This window comes from Haematobia irritans, chromosome 5 (assembly GCF_050003625.1).
Source record: "Haematobia irritans isolate KBUSLIRL chromosome 5, ASM5000362v1, whole genome shotgun sequence".
In the NCBI taxonomy this organism is placed as follows: Eukaryota; Metazoa; Arthropoda; class Insecta; order Diptera; family Muscidae; genus Haematobia; species Haematobia irritans.
The window spans coordinates 5,562,543-5,578,345 of NC_134401.1; positions in this window are offsets into that span (position 1 = coordinate 5,562,543).

The window sequence follows — 15,803 nt, forward strand, 5'->3', positions numbered from 1 at the left end:
GTCCGCTTATATGGGGGCTATACGTAAAAGTGGACCGATATGGCCCATGTGCAATACCATCCGACCTACATCAATAACAACTACTTGTGCCAAGTTTCAAGTCGATAGCTTGTTTCGTTCGGAAGTTAGCGTGATTTCAACAGACGGACGGACGGACGGACATGCTCAGATCGACTCAGAATTTCACCACGACCCAGAATATATATAGTTTATGGGGTCTTAGAGCAATATTTCGATGTGTTACAGACGGAATCACAAAGTTAATATACCCCCATCCTATGGTGGAGGGTATAATAATGATAAAAGTAATATAATAGTAATAGCCGGATAGCAATAGCCGGAACGATTTCAATAGACCTCCAGGCGATTGAGCGGAAAAAAGTACTCGAGGCCGAACAGCAAGACTCGCCAAACTGGATACCCAACATCCAAAAAGAGACTAGAGATAAATGGCAGGAAGGAAACAAAGGAAATGGACACACCGACATACAGTTATGGTGAGAGAGAAGACATGGGGAAGTGACTGATCACGGCTTCTTTCGAAAATATCTGTATCTGTATGTAGTTGCTCAAACAACTAAAAGTGTACGGGCGATTTGGCCGGTGGGCAGAATGGCGGAGAGCTGGTAGATGAAATTGGGCCTGTTTCACCGACAAATATAGTCCACAAGATGGCATAAAATGAGAGGAACGGGGAGGCTGTAAGGCGATATGTCGAACACGTTCTCTACAGGAAAAATGTTAAATGGCCGTGACAACATGATAAATTGAAACTTTAGTCAGTCCAAAACGTGATGGTTATAGACAACAGGAGGGTCCATCCCGAGCTAATGCGAAAGGTTGTAAGGTGGAAATCATACTCCGAGGGAAGTGATAGGGGTCCACACGGTTGGACGTACTATCAGGTGCTACACTTACCCGCAAGTATTGAGAAAGCGTTTGCAAGGTGGAAATCATACCCCGAGGGAGGAGGTATGGGTACATAGGGCTGGGCGCACTGTCAGGTGCATAAAGCATTTTCCTACAATTACCCGCAAAAGAAATGGTGGAAAATAATGGAATTATATTTACAAAAATTCCCAGTAGAAAATTTCTCATGCGTCGAACACGTTCTCTACAGGAAAAATGTTAAATGGCCGTAACAACATGATAAATTGAAACTTTAGTCAGTCCAAAACGTGATGGTTATAGACAACAGGAGGGTCCATCCCGAGCTAATGCGAAAGGTTGTAAGGTGGAAATCATACTCCGAGGGAAGAGATAGGGATCCACACGGTTGGACGTACTATCAGGTGCTACACTTACCCGCAAGTATTGAGAAAGCGGTTGCAGGGTGGAAATCATACCTCGAGGGAGGAGGTATGGATACATAGGGCTGGACGCACTGTCAGGTGCATAAAGCATTTTCCTACAATTACCCGCAAAAGAAATGGTGGAAAATAATGGAATTATATTTACAAAAATTCCCAGTAGAAAATTTCTCATGCGTAGGAAGCACAAGGAAATTATTTTAGCATAGGTTAGGTTAGGTTAGGTTATGTGGCAGCCCGATGTATCAGGCTCACTTAGACTATTCAGTCCATTGTGATACCACAGTGGTGAACTTCTCTCTTATCACTGAGTGCTGCCCGATTCCATGTTAAGCTCAATGACAAGGGACCTCCTTTTTATAGCCGAGTCCGAACGGCGTTCCACACTCCAGTGAAACCACTTAGAGAAGCTTTGAAACCCTCAGAAATGTCACCAGCATTACTGAGGTGGGATAATCCACCGCTGAAAAACTTTTTTGGTGTTCGGTCGTAGCAGGAATCGAACCCACGACCTTGTGTATGCAAGGCGGACATGCTAACCATTGCACCACGGTGGCTCCCAAATTATTTTAGCATACTAATGTGCATTTAGAATGCTTAAAAATTATGTTTGAAAATATCTTAAATTCGCAAAAATCGCATTTTAGTACACTAATAGAAAAAGTTTCATTAAATTAACGAAATGTGTCGTTAAAAGTCAGCCAATGAAACAAATTCGTTAATACAACGAATTTATTCGTTAATATAACGATCTTTCTGTTAATCAACGTAACGTTTGTACTATTAACGAATATTTTCATTGTATTAATGAAAATGTTTCGTTATATCAATGAACAATTTTCGTTGACTTTTAACGAAATTTTCTTTGTGTGTAGGACATCGCCCACAAAAATCATGCATGATGGAAACAACTGTGCAAGCATGATGGAAACAACTGTGTAAGCTTACACTATAGCATCTAGGGATGCAATATTTTCAGGAGTATAAGGGGGTTTGTTTATGTATTTAAATCTAGGATACAAAACTATTTACGATCTATATCCTATTCAAAAAAAAAAAAAAATAGTAATTTTATATTATTTTTATATTGTTTTTGTCCAAAATTTTAAGACTAGCAATTTACACAATATTAATGAGGCTGAATTACCTCTTATCTTTTCTAAGAAAAAGTTTTGCAAAAGCTGCAATATGAATACATTCCTTTACAGTATTTTCCCATGGTATTTTCTGGAGCACAGCTTCATCATTTTATTTTGAATGCATTCCTCCAGACATTTGGGGGCAATAGACAAGAAGAAGAAGAAGACAACAATGATGATGGTCCATATACATTTTGCAAATAATAAAATTTATAGTTTTATGTCCATCATTTGTTGTTTATTTTTCGGTTGTTTTCTTTTTTTTTTTGTTGTTGTTTTGTTCTTTAGTCTTGTTTCAGTTGGTAAGTGGTCTTATTTCTCATGCTTTTGTACTCAAGGAATACTGCATGAGCTATGTTGAAATTTGTTAAAAGCAAAACTAAGAAGAAGACAAAGAAACTTTATACAGCTAAGAAGAGTTGAAAATAAATTTGCTCTTTGACATGGAAAAAAAGTGAAGGATAAAGTAAAGAAGGAGGACAGTAGATAAGTTAGGTTACACGTGCAGTAGCTGCCCGTTATGATTTAGGCTAACTTAGCTTATACCACAGATGGTGAAATGCTCTCTTATCAATTAATGCTGCCCCATTCTGTGTTTAACTCAATGATGTGGGACCTCCTTTTTATAGCCGACTCCGGGTATATTATTGAAAAAAGTTACACATACCAATATACCCAAGCCAAGCTATACATGTTTCTTCGCCGGCTGGAACGAATTTCCATAGCCTTCAGTATAGATATTGTGGGGAGACATATGTTTCTTTTGAGTGTCTTGCACGAATGTAATCTACTCGTAATTTGGACCACTCCCGTGGAATGGCTTTCTGCAGCACATTCATACTGGTATATTTTTATACCCTCCACCATTGGATGGAGGTCATATTAATATCGTCATTCCATTTGTAACGCATCGAAATATTAGATTCTGATTCGATTTAGGGATGTCCGTCCACCCGTTGAAATCACTCTAACTTTCGAATGAAACAAGCTACCGGCTTGACACCGAGCACAAGTAATTTTTATTGATGTAGGTCGAATGGTATTGGAAATGGGCCATACAATAGCACTTTTAGGTATAGGCGGTATATACAACAAGCCCCGGATTTCATATCAAGAGCCTACTGGAAGAGCAAATTTCATCCGATCCATATATGCATACATATCCCCCCTAAAAACCAATCCTCAGATTTCACTTCAGCATCCTCTTCAAGGAGCTAATTTCATCCGGTTCGGTTGAACATGATGCCAGTGTATAGTCTCTAACTACCATAACTGTTTGAGTCAAATGGTGCCATCCCGTCCATCCGTCTGCTGTGCAACATTGACGTATTTTTGAGAAATTATTTTATTTTACTTATATTACCTTAAATGTTATATATAAAATATTTAATAATTTAAATTTAGTACAGGTCGAAAACCTAGCACCTATATTTCCTTTTTATTTTATATCATACTTCTTGGTGAAAATTTTGCAAAAAAAAAACTACCAAACAAAAAATCTTATTTTATATCTATATAAAAAATTGTCAACATTTTATTTTTATAGAAAATTTTGTCAAAATTTTATTTCTATAGAAAATTGTGTAATTTTTTTTATAGAAAATTTTGTCAAAATTTTATTTCTATTGACATTTTTGTCAAAAATTTTTTTTTCACAGAAAATTTTGTCAAAATTTTATTTCTATAGAAAATTTTGTCAACATTTAATTTCTATAAATAATTTTATCAAAATTTTATTTCTATAGAAAATTGTGTACAAATTTTTTTCTACAAACAATTTTGTCAAAATTTTATTTCTATAGAAAATTTTGTCAAAATTTTATTTCTATAGAAAATTTTGTCAACATTTTATTTCTATAGAAAATTTTGTCAAAATTTTATTTCTATAGAAAATTTTGTCAAAATTTTATTGCTATTGACATTTTTGTCAAAATTTTATTTCTATTGACATTTTTGTCAAAACTTTATTTTCACAGAAAATTTTTTCAAAATTTTATTTCTGTAGAAAATTTTGTCAATTTTTTTTTCTATAGAAAATTTTGCCAAAAATTTATTTCCACAGAAAATTTTGCCAAAATTTTATTTCCACAGAAAATTTTGCCAAAATTTTATTTCCATAGAAAATTTTGTCAAAATTTTATTTCTATAAAAAATTTTTCAAAACTTTAATGCTATAGAAAATTTTTCAAAACTTTTGTTAAAATTTTATTTTTATTTGTCAACATTTTATTTCTATAAATAATTTTATCAAAATTTTATTTCTATTGACATTTTTGTCAAAATTTTATTTCTATAGAAAATTTTGTCAAAATTTTATTTCTATAGAAAATTTTGTCAAAATTTTATTTTTATAGAAAATTTTGTCAACATTTTGTTTCTATAAATAATTTTACCAAAATTTTATTTCTATAGAAAATTTTGTAAAACTTTTATTTCTATAGAAAATTTTGTCAAAATTTTATTTCTATAGAAAATATTGTCAAAATGTTATTCCTATTGACATTCTTGTCAACATTTTATTTTCACAGAAAATTTTGTCAAAATTTTATTTCTGTAGAAAATTTTGTCAATTGTTTTTTCTATAGAAAATTTTGCCAAAATTTTATTTCCACAGAAAATTTTGCCAAAATTTTATTTCTATAAAAATGTTTTCAAAACTTTATTGCTATAGAAAATTTGTCAAATTTTTATTTCTATAGAAAGTATAAATAAATAAAATTTAAATATATTCACCAAATTAATAATCTATCCTCGTGACTTTCCTTTTTCTAAATAGAATTCAAATAAATTAATATAAATAAATAAATTAATAAATTTGTCAAAATTTTATTTTCACAGAAAATTTTTTCAAAATTTTATTTCTGTAGAAAATTTTGTCAAATTTTTTTTCTATAGAAAATTTTGCCAAAAATTTATTTCCACAGAAAATTTTGCCAAAATTTTATTTCCACAGAAAATTTTGCCAAAATTTTATTTCCACAGAAAATTTTGTCAAAATTTTATTTCTATAAAAAATTTTTCAAAACTTTAATGCTATAGAAAATTTTTCAAAACTTTTGTCAAAATTTTATTTTTATTTGTCAACATTTTATTTCTATAAATAATTTTATCAAAATTTTATTTCTATTGACATTTTTGTCAAAATTTTATTTTCACAGAAAATTTTGTCAAAATTTTATTTCTATAGAAAATTTTGTCAAAATTTTATTTTTATAGAAAATTTTGTCAACATTTTGTTTCTATAAATAATTTTACCAATATTTTATTTCTATAGAAAATTGTGTCAAAATTTTTTTCTATAGAAAATTGTGTCAAAATTTTTTTCTATAGAAAATTTTGTCAAAATTTTATTTCTATAGAAAATATTGTCAAAATTTTATTTCTATTGACATTTTTGTCAACATTTTATTTTCACAGAAAATTTTGTCAAAATTTTATTTCTGTAGAAAATTTTGTCAATTGTTTTTTCTATAGAAAATTTTGCCAAAATTTTATTTCCACAGAAAATTTTGCCAAAATTTTATTTCTATAAAAATTTTTTCAAAACTTTATTGCTATAGAAAATTTTTCAAATTTTTATTTCTATAGAAAGTATAAATAAATAAAATTTAAATATATTCACCAAATTAATAATCTATCCTCGGGACTTTCCTTTTTCTAAATAGAATTCAAATAATCTTAAGGATATTGTGTTGTTTTGCAATCTCCCTTTCCCATACAAACGTATGGGGTATTTTTCCATCAAGTGAATATTTTGGAAAATGCTCATGCCTTTCTTGACATAGTAGTAACCAGCCATTATCCAACCATTCACCCATCCATCGTAACTGTCCAAATGTCCATCAATCAATGGTATTTAGAATACTGCAACATATCTGAATGTGAAACAGAGTATTCAAAATATTTCCGTCCATTTTTTGTTTGGGTTATGTGGTGTGAAGTTATGTTTTTTTTATTTTTCTCTCTTTGTGGTAGTACCCATAGGTCCAATGTTCCAGAGTGAAAAAAATCGAAGGTTGCATTGAAAATGGGGTGGCATGGAAGACAGTTGTTTTATGATAAATTCAAGGAATCGAAATGATGGTTTGGTTACTTTGTGGCATAGAAAAAACCGACATTCTGACAAATGAAAAATTTCCAATACGACTCATGGAAAATATGTTGGAATTTTTTTTTCGGTTTTTGAGAGGGGAGTAGGTGTAGGGCTGATGTTATTCAAATGAGTAGTAAAATCGGGGAATTTCACATCTACACTGTTAGAAAAATATGTTTTTCATATGTTCCGATATAAACAAAATGTGTTTCGGGCACGATTTTAAACCACAATATATTTAAGTGCGAACATGTAATGTTCCTAAACTAACACTAAATGTTTGGGACATCTATGTTAATATGTTAGAATATATTATGTTTGGGGCATGAATGTTTCATAAAAATAATATGTGTGAATGTAAACATATATAAATTAACAAATTTCGAGTAAACATATATATGTTGTGATATTTTATTCAGAGAGCGACAAAAAGAGAGTATAGAGAAAGAAATAGAGATGGAAACCGGGAGGGTTGACGAAAGATATCAACAGAACAAAGCGAGAGAATGAAAAAAGAACAATTTCTGTGAAACCGCTTGTATGTTGTTTCGGAAAACTGTTTTATGATAAGGCTAAATATTTGATATGCTTAAGTCTAAATATTATTTAATTTGAATAAAGAGAATAGACATTCGGAACCAAGAGAATAGACATTCGGAACCAAGAGAATAGACATTTCAAAAACAAACTGCATATGTTTTCGCCTTGAGAGCAGCATTTTATGCATGTGTGAACATGTGTTTTGTTTATCATTTTGGCATTATGGGCACAATTTTTCGTTAAAATAAATCAGGGGTCTTCATAAAAATAACGAAAGGGCACTATACTCTTTTTAGAGTTGGGACAGTAAAATGAAATAAGGAGGAAATAGTGAAAAATTACACAGTAAAATGTAAAAAAACAAACTTTAGTTCCTCTTTATTAAAAAGTAGTCCACGAGGAGTTGACGGACACCATCAAATATAAAAGCGGGCATTAAGATCGAGTTTTACAGCTAAAACAATTTAAAAAGTTTATTTTCTTTAAAATGAATTATTAAAGAAAAATAAAAGGAATTTTAGAGCGATGGTGTTAAATGCTAGTAAAAAACTGTTCACTCCTAAATAAATTTATGTTTATATTATAAAATTATGTATAAATGTTTATACTCGACTCCACATTCTTGTTTTGTTAGTTTTTGAATTCCTTCCAAATTTTAAAGTTTTGTACAAAAACAGTTTTTTATTAAAAAATTGTTATTTTTGCAATAAAAAATAATATTTTATCCAAAAATCAGTCAATTTCGTTTATATCAAGCACTGTTACTGCACTGTTAGAAAAATATGTTATTCATATGTTCCGATATAAACAAAATGTGTTTCGGGCACGATTTTAAACCACAATATATTTAAGTGCGAACATGTAATTTTCCTAAACTAACACTAAATGTTTGGGACATCTAGGTTAATATGTTAGAATATATTATGTTTGGGGCATGAATGTTTCATAAAAATCATATGTGTGAATACAAACATATATAAATTTACAAATTTCAACTGAACATACATATGTTGTGATATTTTATTCAAAGCGACAGAGAGAGTATAGAGAGAAATAGAGATGGAAACCGGGAGAGTTGACGAAAGATATCAATATAACACAGCAAAAGAGTCAAAAGAGAACAATTTCTGTGAAACCGCTTGTATGTTGTTTCGGAAAACTGTTTTATGATAAGGCCAAAAATTTGATATGTTTAAGTCTAAATATTATTTAATTTGAATAAAGAGAATATACATTCTGAACCAAGAGAATAGACATTTGAAAAACAAACAGCTTATGTTTTCTCCTTGAGAGCAGCATTTGATGTATGTGTGGACATGTGTTTTGTTTATCATTTTGGCATTATTTTTTTCTTGGTTCGTTAAAAGAAATCAGGGGTCTTCATAAAAATAAGGAAAGGGCACTATACTCTTTTTAGAGTTGGGACGGTAAAATGAAATAAGGAGGAAATAGTGAAAAATTACACAGTAAAACGTAAAAAAAACAAAGTTTAGTTTCTCTTTATTAAAAAGTAGTCCACGAGGAGTTGACGGCTAAAACAATTTAAAAAGTTTATTTTCTTTAAAATGAATTATTAAAGAAAAATAAAAGGAATTTTAGAGCGATGGTGTTAAATGCTAGTAAAAAACTGTTCACTCCTAAATAAATTTATGTTTATATTATAAAATTATGTATGTATGTTTATACTCGACTCCATGTTCTTCTTTTGTTAGTTTTTGAATTCCTTCCAAATTTTAAAGTTTTGTACAAAAACAGTTTTTTATTACAAGATTGTTATTTTTGCAATAAAAAATAATATTTTATCCAAAAATCATTCAATTTCGTTTATATCAAGCACTGTTACTGACTATAAATCTTTAATAACGCACATTTCGATGTTTCATTTAAAAAAATTAATATAGTATAAATATACATGTGTAAATTAAAAACAAAAAAAATGTTCGGTCGGAGCAGGGATTGAACCCACGACCCTTTGCATGCAAGGCAGACATGCTAACCACTGCTCCACGTGGCAAACAAATGTATGTTTCTGTTAAATAATGTTATGTTTGCATGGGCTCGTGGGCGCTGCAAACTATGCTATATAAATGTAACTTAAAACGATAATTATCTACTGGTGACTATAACAGCTACGTAGCCCAGTGGATAGTGTGTTGGCTTACAAACTGTATGGTCCTCGGTTCGATTCTCCGTGCAGGCGAAAGGTAAAATTTAAAAAATTTATAAAAGTGAATAATTTCTTCAACATTATTTGTATTACAGAGAAAGGTGCCAATAACTAAAAAATTTCGTGGAAGTGAAAATTACGAGTATGTTAGGGAATGAGCACAATCGTGTTTGGGAAAAATTCTTCCAAGCATATAATGTTTTTGGCTCAAAATGCTTCCAAACATATAATATGTTCACATAAAACAAACATATTAATGTTTCGGCAGTATGCAATAATATATGTGCTTCCTGCAAAATATGTTTGGAACATATGTTAAAGAAGCGATTTTTTTTGAGGGTGTGACTATAAATCTTTAATAACACACATTTCGAAGTTTCATTTAAAAAAATTTAATATAGTATAAATATAAATGTGTAAATTAAAAAAAAAAAAAAAAAAAAAAACAAAAAAAATGTTCTGTCGGAGCAGGGATTGAACCCACGACCCTTTGTATGCACGGCAGACATGCTAACCACTGCTCCACGTGGCAAACAAATGTATGTTTCTGTTAAATAATGTTATGTTTGCATGGGCTCGTGGGCGCTGCAAACTATGCTATATAAATGTAACTTAAAACGATAATTATCTACTGGTGACTATAACAGCTACGTAGCCCAGTGGATAGTGTGTTGGCTTACAAACTGTATGGTCCTCGGTTCGATTCTCCGTGCAGGCGAAAGGTAAAATTTAAAAAAATTTATAAAAGTGAATAATTTCTTCAACATTATTTGTATTACAGAAAAAGGTGCCAATAACTAAAAAATTTCGTGGAAGTGAAAATTACGAGTATGTTAGGGAATGAGCACAATCGTGTTTGGGAAAAATTCTTCCAAGCATATAATATTTTTGGCTCAAAATGCTTCCAAACATATAATATGTTCACATAAAACAAACATATTAATGTTTCGGCAGTATGCAATAATATATGTGCTTCCTGCAAAATATGTTTGGAACATATGTTAAAGAAGCGATTTTTTTTGAGGGTGTAGTTTCCTAGAATTTGGTTGATATGTGTGCTTTCTATATCTTTGGTATATCCTAAAGAAGTTAAATCGGCTGTCCTGTGTATATGGGGGACTATATTAAACACGAACCAATATTAACCAAATTATATACATGGATCTAAGATATCTCTACACGCGGAGATGGAATATGTTCACCTCAAACATGTTTCAAGAGCATGATTTATCTTTGGAATATTTTTGTGATGCAAAAATAATAATTTTTTAATTTATTCGTAAATTTATGAATAAATTAAAGTAATTTTTCATCCAAAGTTCTGGTATGGGTATTTGTGGCCGCCTATGGCATCTCTCCAATCATGTTTTGACCTCCGGAACTTACTCGCTTTGTTGGTGAGCAGTACCCTATTACTTAACATAAAAATATAATTTCTTGTCTATTTTTTCAATAACATCCTAAAGACAATAGAATAATTATGACCAAATCGTAATAACAAAGGCTTTATTATTCACTTTAGCTGAAAGTATAACACAGACTAGCACTATTATAGTTCCATTTTCAATCAGACTCTGAAGGGAAGCCAAAGAAGTACGATATTTTAAACATGAGAGTCTATGGAAACGAAAAGTCTTTAAAGAAAACGCATGAAATACTTAACAAAAAAAAAACTCGAAATAAAACGCATACAATCACTTAGCTTTTGGTACTCCATACAAGTATTATGTAGTCCTATGATAGACCATTTGTCCTAAGTCACTTTAGATTGTTATGGGATTTGGTGTCGGTGAAAATGTACATAGCATTTTTATAAAAAATTTTGTCAACATTCTATTTCTATAGAAAATTTCGTCAAAATTTTATTTCCACAGAAAATTTTATCAAAATTTTATTTCTATACAAAATTTTTATCAAAATTTTATTTCTATAGAAAATTTTGACAAAACTTTATTTCTATGGAAACTTTTGTCAAAATTTTATTTCTATAGAATTTTTTGTCAAAATTTTGTTTTTATAGAAAATTTTATCAACATTTTATTTCTACAGAAAATTTTATCTAGATTTTATTTCCTTTTATTCCTATAGAAAATTTTATCAAAATTTTATTTCTATAGAAAATTTCGTCAAAATTTTATTTCTATAGAAAAATTTGTCAAACTTTTATTTCTAGAAAGTTTTGTCAAAATTTTATTTTTATAGAAAATTTTGCCAAAATTTTATTTTTATAGATAATTTTGTCAAAATTTTATTTCTATTGAAAATGTTGTCAAAATTTTATTTCTATAGAAAATTTTGTCTAAATTTTATTTCTATAGAAAATTTTGTCAAAATTTTATTTCTATAGAAAATTTTGTCAAAATTTTATTTTTATAGAAAATTTTGTCAAAATTTTATTTTTATAGAAAATTTTGCCAAAATTTTATTTTTATAGATAATTTTGTCAAAATTTTATTTCTATTGAACATTTTGTCAAAATTTTATTTCTATAGAAAATTTTGTCAAAATTTTATTTTTATAGAAAATTTTGTCAAAATTTTATTTCTATAGAAAATTTTGTCAAAATTTTATTCCTATAGAAAATTTTGTCAAAATTTTATTTCCATAGAAAAATTTGTCAAAATTTTATTTCTATAGACAATTTTGTCAAAATTTTATTTCTATAGAAAATTTTGTCAAAATTTTATTCCTATAGAAAATTTTGTCAAAATTTTATGTCTATAGAAAATTTTGTCAAAATTTTATTTCTATATAAAATTTTGTCAAAATTTTATTTCTATAGAAAATTTTGTCAAAATTTTATTTCTATAGAAAATTTTGTCAAAATTTTATTTTTATAGAAAATTTTGTCAAAATTTTATTTCTATAGAAAATTTTGTCAAAATTTTATTCCTATAGAAAATTTTCTCAAAATTTTATTTCTATAGAAAATTTTGTCAAAATTTTATTTCTATAGAAAATTTTGTCAAAATTTTATTTTTATAGAAAATTTTGTCAAAATTTTATTTTTATAGAAAATTTTGCCAAAATTTTATTTTTATAGATAATTTTGTCAAAATTTTATTTCCATAGAAAAATTTGTCAAAATTTTATTTCTATAGACAATTTTGCCAAAATTCTATTTTCATAGAAAATTTTGCCAAAATTTAATTTTTATAGATAATTTTGTCAAAATTTTATTTCTATTGAAAATTTTGTCAAAATTTTATTTCTATAGAAAATTTTGTCAAAATTTTATTTCTATAGAAAATTTTGTCAAAATTTTATTTCTATAGAAAATTTTGTCAAAATTTTATGTCTATAGAAAATTTTGTCAAAATTTTATTTCTATATAAAATTTTGTCAAAATTTTATTTCTATAGAAAATTTTGTCAAAATTTTATTTTTATAGAAAATTTTGTCAAAATTTTATTTCTATAGAAAATTTTGTCAAAATTTTATTCCTATAGACAATTTTGTTAAAATTTTATTTCTATAGAAAATTTTTTCAAAATTTTATTTCTATAGAAAATTTTGTCAAACTTTTATTTCTAGAAAGTTTTGTCAAAATTTTATTTCTATAGAAAATTTGTATAAACAAAAATTTTATTTTTATAGAAAATTTTGTGTAAGGTCTAGATTACAGGTGTGCACGTGAGTAATATTTTGCTCATGCTAACGCACACTCACGACAGAAAAATCTTACTCACGCACGATATTGTTTGGTAGGACTCACGCACACTCACGAAAAGAAAATTTGTACTGACGCTCACTCACGCACAAAAATGTCGTGACTCACGAAAAATACCGTGACTCACGAAAAATATCGTGACTCAATTTTTTGAGTAATTTACCTTAGCGACGTGTCTGAAAATATGAGTATTATTAAAATCGAGAGCGTTATTACACTCTTAACATCCCAGGTGTCACTAAAATTGTAAATGAATTTAACTCTTAAGCGTTTTATGTTGGTGAGCGGGATTATTTTCGGGAGCGTAAATCTTTACTCACGCACACCCACGAAGATAATATTTTCGTGACTCACGCTCATGCACGACATTTTGGTTTGTTAATCACGCTCACGCACACCCACGCCGTTGCCATGAGCGTGACTCACGACTCACGCGTGAGTCACGAAAATTTTCGTGAGTCACGACAATTTCGTTTCACGTGCACACCTCTAGTCTAGATCCACAAAAACCTGATTCCCCATCCGATATCAGCTGACATATACCTAACTCTTCAGGGTTCCCAAATTTCTATGGTCATAGAGACCATGGACTGCCTTGGATTAGTGGTTCATTGATTGTTTCCCCTTATATTTTATCACGGAATATAATTCTAATATCACGGACTTGTCACCTTTAAAAAAATATACATGTTTACCGTAAATTGAAAGAGGAAACGGAAAGACGGACGGACAAAGACGTTTTTTTAAAACTCCTTAAAATGTAATTTGTTTAAAAAAACAACAAACCACAAAAGCCACAACTTCACACATACATAAAAGCTATGACGTTTCTATAAAAAACGTGAGAAGGACGCACACCTATGTAACAAATCACTCACCATGTATATGCTTGTGTATATTTTTAGGTATATAAGCATGAGTATTATATTTACATACAAGTAGAAAGTCAAGATAAACAAAAAAAGTGTATATGAAAAGGGTGTGGTTGATTGGAATGAAAGCATAGTACGAAACTAATATCTTTCAACAAAATTTCTATTCTGTATAGATCGTAGTGTGAATTTAGATATTCTTGAATGGGGTGAAAATTTAAAAAGATTCATTGAGAGTTTGATTCATTCAAAGTTTCGATATTATTTACGCAATTATATTTTAAGAAGATTTTGTGATGTCCGTCTGTCTGTCTGCCTGCAGGTATTTAATTATAACCATTTCTTGACTTTAATAAATAATAGCTATATGAAGCCTCTCGGTCTGTTTTTATCGAAAACATTATCGGATAATATTGAAAGGTTATGGAAAGGCTTTACAAGTCATAGACCAACACCCTTTGCTCAGCATCAAAAACGGCCAACATTGATGTTACACACAGCTACTAACATTCTTTAAACTTTGGCATCTTACACATGCAATATTCCTAATACAGCATTGTTGCATCAATAACAATAACACTAACATAAGAAAACAGTTGAAGCTGCAATCTTCAGGAAACCACATAAAGAACAACAACTTTTACCACATTCTCATTGTAAGCCAACCGAAGACGATTGATATATTGGGGTTGTTCACACCGAAAGCTATAAAGGGATTTTTTTTTTTGAAACGAAAGATTCTACCAATCAAGCAATGGATGTTTCTATAAAAAGTCGATAGTCGATTTTGGCCAACCTAAAAAGTCGATAGTCTCGATATTTTTAGGCAAATGGTTTCGATTTTGTTTCCCTAGTTCTAAGGCGCTACATTCGAAACAAATTCTTCAAAAAATAGAAATCCACAGTACCTGAATCAACCTACATGGCAAAGAAATTATATAGCAAATACAAGATGCCAGAATTTGTTAAAAAAAGCGAAACAAAACAAAAGAAAGGAACGGAAAGCACTTCGTCATACAACACTCACACCCCTTGTAAGTTCTTAACACACAAATGGGAAAACTCACCTTTATGTTAAGAATACCACGTATGGATGATGTTAGCTGTTCAAGACTAGGATGACGACGAGATCCTATTGCCTCACAATACAAAAGGAAATCTGAACAAAAGGAAACTTTACAACCCTATAATAACATTTTCATTCCAAGCTTTTATTTACTGTTCAAAAGCCATCAGGGTTTTGCTGCCTGGTCCTTTGCTACGTTGCAACTAGCAAATCTAAAGATGGTTTCCCTATATTTGGTGAATTGATTTGTTGAATTAGGTTGTGGGTGTACTTTGGTTCCATAAAGCACTGGCGAGCAAGGATTTGTTTTATGCATTTCTTTATTCAATTTTTGCCTTTCTTTATTTGCCACCGAGCATGAAGGACTTTCTAATATCTTGGTAAGTGGATGGAACATTTCACGAATGTTATGTTAAGCTTACAAGAAATCTTAATTTCTATAAAGGGAATAGTTTTCGCAATTTTCCGAAGAATTTTAAATGGAAAATGTTTGGAGCGGTGACTTAAATGATGAATAAAGTCAAGAGAAATAATCGAAATAATTTCACCATTCATTGAATTAAATTTTATTACTATTGAGGGAAAATATTAACCAAATTTGCTTGAATTAGGATTAAGGCGGTTTCTTTTGGGTATAACAATCAAGCTGAAAAAAAAACAACAAAAACCATTTCCATGTGGTAAACAGATCAATTTCGTCTAATTATTTCGTCTAATGAAGATATTATATGTACAATAATTATTTCGTAGTTTTTTGCATGAGTCTAGTATTTGTTACCATTGAGAATTTCCAAAAATGTGGCAAAAAATTGTTATTAAGTGTCATACAATTAAACTTATTTATGTCACTATTTTATATTGAATTCTGAAATACTATTTTTCAACTTAGATCCACACTAACCGACCAAACATTTCATTTCTGAATGTTTCAAAGCTTCTCTAAGAG